Source organism: Bos indicus, chromosome X, assembly GCF_029378745.1.
Source record: "Bos indicus isolate NIAB-ARS_2022 breed Sahiwal x Tharparkar chromosome X, NIAB-ARS_B.indTharparkar_mat_pri_1.0, whole genome shotgun sequence".
Lineage (NCBI taxonomy): Eukaryota > Metazoa > Chordata > Mammalia > Artiodactyla > Bovidae > Bos > Bos indicus.
This window is the reverse complement of record NC_091789.1, coordinates 114,144,205-114,149,821: the sequence shown is the minus strand read 5'-3', so window position 1 is coordinate 114,149,821 and position 5,617 is coordinate 114,144,205. Positions and strand designations below refer to the sequence as shown.

General features: G+C 44.1%; 1 pseudogene; it reads right to left on the bottom strand.

Moving 5' to 3' along the window:
* Window positions 1–911: 911 nt before the first annotated feature.
* Window positions 912–1,470, bottom strand: LOC139181566 (ferritin heavy chain pseudogene; annotated as a pseudogene).
* Window positions 1,471–5,617: the final 4,147 nt, after the last annotated feature.

Below are 5,617 nucleotides of genomic sequence, written 5' to 3'. Positions count from 1 at the left end.
CCAGTCAATCCTAAAGGCAATCAACACTGAATATTCAATGGAAGGACTGAAGCTGAAGCTCCAATAATTTAGCCACCTGATTCAGAGAGCCAACTCATTAGAAACGACTCTGATGCTGGGAAAGATTGAAGACAGGAGGAGAAGGGGATGACAGAGGATGAGATTGTTAGCATCACCAACTCAATGGACATGAAGTTGAGCAAACTCTGGGAGATGGTGAAGGATAAGGAAGCCTGGCGTGCTGCAGTCTGTGGAGTTAACAAAGCTGGACATGACTTACAGACAGAATAACAACATATATGATGGATGTTTTTTAAGGGCAATATGCATGACTAGCATGGTGAGCTAGGATGTCACTCCTGTGTCTATAGGAAAGTCAGCCTATGGCTTAGTTACCAGTATCAGTGTTGTCCAATGATATGACAGACCCTGCCATAGCTGTTTAGGACCCAAGGTGCTACTCAGAAGCAACAAACTTTAACATTTGCATTATCTATTGAGCTAAAAGTTTTCAGGTAAGGTTGAAGACTCCTTTATTTTACTCCCTGTCCAATCTCATTCTTCACTTCTCCCTAAAAGACAACCAGTATTTTGAATGCTGTACTAGTTTATATATATATATATATATATATATATGTATATGTATATCATTTTACCATGTACCCACATAGACTAGGGTCTCAGACGGCCCACCCCACCCTGTCCACCTACTTTGTTCATGGGGGTCCTGTGTTTTCCAGGATCTCAGGAACCCCTTCTCCATCCCTCTGCAGAGATCCTGAGCTATATATGGACCAGACCTGGGTAGCCGAGAAAGATTCCTGGATATCTGTTTTAAAGTTTAAAAGATGAGAGAGCTGCACACAAAAATCAAACAGAGAGACCTTTATTTACTGAGGAACCAAATAACTTTATGTGAAGAACTTGTAAAACTGCAAAAAAAAAAAAAAAAAAACTTAGGTGAACTTTTTCTGCAAGGGCAACACTGTGGTCTGCATGGCAGGCAAGGTGACCTTGGGCAGTCACCCGGGACTCAGGGGAAAGTCCAGTCCAGGCTCGTTCCTCCTTGTCACTGGTGTCCAGGGTGAGCTTGTCAAAAGCGTACTCTGCCAGACCGCCTTCTGGCGCCCCCATCTTGCACACGTTGGTGAGATGGTCCGCCAGCTCCTTGATGAACTCGAGCTGCTGGTCCAAGTGGCGCGTCTCCAGGAAGTGGCACAGGTGGGCGTCGCTGCTCTCGGTGGCCAGGTGGTGCAGGTCGAGCAGGCTCTGGCTGACTCTCTTCTCCAGGTGCAGGGCGTCCTGCGTGGCTTGGAGGCCGCTCTCCCGCTCTTGGGTCTTGGGCATCCTGGTGTCCAGGAAGGAGACGCGGCCCCCACGCTGGTTCTGCAGGAACATCAGGCTCTCGGCCGTCTCGCTGTGCTCCTGGGAGCGGAGCAGGAAGACGCGGGAGAAGTGCTCCAGGGCCATGTCGTGGTGGTGGTGCAGGGAGCAGACCCTGGCCAGGCACTGGAAGGAGGCGTGGAGCTCCAGGGTGGCGCGGCTGTTGGCCGCGGCCTCGCACTCGGGGCGGTAGTGGTAGCGCCCCTGCCAGGCCGCTGCGGGCAACATGGCGGGCAGTGGCAAGACCATCCGGAAGGCGTCTCGGATGAGGGAGGTGCGGCGAGGGCAGCAGCGGGATGGGCAGCAGCGGGTGCGGAGGTGCTGGCCGCCTCCTCGGAGCCTTCTCACGGTGACCCATGACGGCGGCCAGAGGCGGGCTCTGGGCCCCGGGGCAGGTGGCTGGGTGTGGGCTCTGGGATGGACAGGAAATGGTGACCGTTAGTGCAGGGTGAGCGCCTGGGCTTTGGGTCCCTTAAGGAAGAGGTCACCAGGTGGGCGGGGCCTGTGGGCGGGGCAAGAGCGCTGAGTTCGTTCCATCAAAGCCTGGGTGAGGCAGGAATGCTTTGACCTGAGCACCTGATGCCTCTTAAGTTTTAAATTTTGCATTAATAATAATTTGAAAGAACTTTTTCTCATTGTCTAATTCAGCATCCTCCAACATTTTTGAAACTTGGGACTGGTTTCCTGGAGGACAATTTTTCTCTTGGAGGGAGAGTATGTTTTCAGGATTATTCTAAGGAGAGCACAACCTAGATCCCTCAGGTGCACAGTTCACAGTAGGGTCTGTTCTCCTATAAGAATCTAATGCCACTGCTGATGTGACAGGAGGTAGCACCCATGTGACAATATGAACAATCGGGAGCGAGTGTCAATACAAGTGAAGGTTTATGTGCCCACAACTCACTTGTTGCTGTGTGGAGCCATTCCCAACAGGGTGTTGGGGAGACCTGCTCTGATTGTTTTCTTCTATAGTATGTTTCCTTATTTGAAGGTTTAATGGTATTCTCTTCAGCTTTATATATCTGGGGGTTTTGCTCCAGAAATCGTTTGTTTTATTCATCATGATCTTCTCTTTTACTTGCATACCTTTCTTCGTGTAAACTTAGGAATAAAGGGCTCATTTGATTTGCCTGGCTAATTAGCATGGATCAGCTCTAGAGCTAGGACGCCTATTTCATGTACAGTCTCAATTGTATTGGAGGGCAGAGTGTGTCAGTTATTCAGTGACCTTCTCCTTTGGGGAATGCATGGCATGAAGAACTCAGGTAGGCTAAGGACCCTCACTATCACCCATTGATACCTACCTAAGTGGCTATGGAGTCATCCATGGTATGAAACAGCATCTGGGCTGCTGTCTGTAGTGAGGGGTGAAAGGTAACTGTGGAATTTGATATTGATAGATCCAACACCAGGAGAGTTGGCTTGCTCCTTCCCCTGACTGCTTTTAGCCAGGGAGGCTAACTGAGGAAAACTGTCCAAAAAGCTTTTGGTTTTTGTATTGCCTCCAGGATGCAGGAGAAAGGGTCCCCATATTTCCAAAGGTAAGCTTAGTAGGCCCGGAATGTTAAATGTTTTACACTGTTCTCTCTTCCAAATGCGAGGAAAATGGTTACATTCAGTTCCCAGGAGTGAAGCAAAACTTTAGAAAAATCACAGAAGGGATAAAGGCCGGAGGGGACACTCCAATCATTTCTTTGACTTAGCTCTTATGGCAACTGCACTGCCCTTCTATGTCATATTCCAGACTATATGTCCAGGATCTGTAATGTTAATGTTGATCGATTGATCTATTTATTCGTCTGTCCATGCATCCAACTATCTGTGCATCTATCTGTACGAAGTCTTAGTTGCAGCACGTGGGATCTTAGATTTTTGTTGTGCCATAGAGGATCTCTAGTGACATGCAAAGTCTTACTGGTTGCAGCATGTGGGATCTAGTTCCCTGAGGAAGAGTCAAACCCGGGCTGCCTGTATTTGGAACTTGGAGCCTTAACTAGTGAACCACCAGGGAAGTCCTAGGATCTGTAATGTTAAACCCATACCTTTTGAATTTCTTGTTAGGGTTTGAGTGAATAATTTCTGCTGAGGAAAAAGAATCATAAAAAATGAGTTTGTACTTTGTGGCTAAGTGCTTCTGGGTGTATGATGACATGGATATAAAATATTATATCCTTCTAATTATATAAATGTCACAAGGGAAAGCTGGGGGTGGGGGAAGCATTTGTGGAACATGCTTTCCTTGCTCTTTGCCATTGCTGGGCTGATTGAAAGTTAAACTATTTGAATATTGAAAACTGTAAATCTTCATAGGCTTCCATAGTGGCTTAGTGGTTAAAAAAAAACAAACAAACAACACCTTCCTGCCAATGCAGGAGATACAGGAAATGAGCAGGTTTGATCCCTGGGTTGGAAATATCCCCTGGAGGAGGAAATGGCCACCTGCTCCAGTATTCTTACCTGGGAAATCCCATGGATAGAGGAGCCTAGCAGGCTCAGTCCATGGGGTCACAAAGAGTTGGACATAACTTAGTGACTAAACAACAATACATCTTGATAAGTGATGGTTTTTGCCTATTGGGATCTCTGGAAAAAGGGAGGCAACATGAAAGAGAAGCAGTCTCCAACTGGAGATACAATTTTAGAGTTTTTAAATACAGTTTTTAATTTTTAAAATTAATTTTATTGAAATATAGTTGATTTACAATGTTTTGTTAGTTCCAGGTGATGAGCAAAATGATTTATTTACATACATACACATATCCACTCTTTTTTAGATTATTTTCTCATGTAGGTTATCACAGAGTTTTGAGTAGAGTTCCCTATACTATACAGTAGAGCCTTGTTGGTTATCTCTCTTATGTAGTATATAGTGTGTGTATGTTAACATCCCAGTCTCCTGACTTATCCCTGTCCCCCACATTTCCCTTTTGGTAACCATAAGTTTGTTTTATATATGTAAGTCTCTTTCTGTTTGGGGAATAAGTTAATTTGTACCTTTTTTAAGAAAAAAATAAGATTCTACATATGAATGATAACATATGACATTTATCTAGGTTCATCTTTGTTGCTGCAAATGGCATTATTTTGTTCTTTTGTTTTCTGACCAAGTAATATATTTCATTGTGGGCTTCCCTGTTGGCTCAGCCTTAAAGAATCAGCCAGCCAATGCAGGAGACATGGATTTGATCCCTGGGTGGAGAAGATCCCTTGAACAAGGAAATGGCAACCCACTCCAGGATTCGTGCCTGGGAAATCCAATGGACAGAGGAGCTTGGCAGGCTACAGTCCATGGGGTCGTAAAGAGTCTTTACATGAGTTAGCAACTAAACAACAATGGCAACAACAATATTTCATTTTATATATGTACCACATCTTCCCTATCCATTCTTCTGTTGATGGATATATTGTTGCTTCCATGTCATGGCTGTTAGGTTACTTCCATGTCCTGCTTCAGTGAACAATGAGGTGCATGTGTCCTTTTGGATTATGGCTTTCTCCAATGCCTGCTCAGGAGTGGGACTGCTGGATCATATGGTAGTTCCTACCTTAAGTTTTTAAGGAACCTTCATACTGTTCTCCATAGTGGCTATACCATTTACATTCCCACCAACAGTGTAGGGGGTTTCTCTTGTCTCTATATCCTCTCTAGCATTTATTGTGTGTATACTTTTTGTTCATGGCCATTCTGGGTGATGGCCATTTTTGTTGATGGCCAGTATGAGGTCAAAATGGTCAAAACTACCTCCTTGTAGTTTTGATTTGCATTTATCTGCTATTTAGTGGTGTTGAGCATCTTTTCGTGCGCTTTGTGATTTTTGGCCATCTATATGTCCTCTTTGAAGAAATGTCAATTTAGATCTTCTGCTCATTGTTTGCTTTTTTGACATATAGCTGCATGAGCTGATTGTATATTTTGGAGATTAGTCTCTTGTTGCTCATTTCATTTGAAAATATTTTACCCTATTCTGTGCGCTGCCTTTTTAAAATTTTTTGATGATTTCCTTTGCCCTGCAGAAGCTTATAAGTTTAATTAGGTCCTCTTTGTTTATTTTGATTTTTATTATTCTAGAAAATGGATCAAAAAATATATTACTGTGAGTTATGTCATAGAGTGTTCTGCCTATGTTTTCCTGGAAGAGTTATATAGTGTCCAGTCTTACATTTAGGTCTTTGATCCATTTCAAGTTTATTTTTGTGTATGATGTTAGAGAATGTTTTAATGTAATTCTTTTAT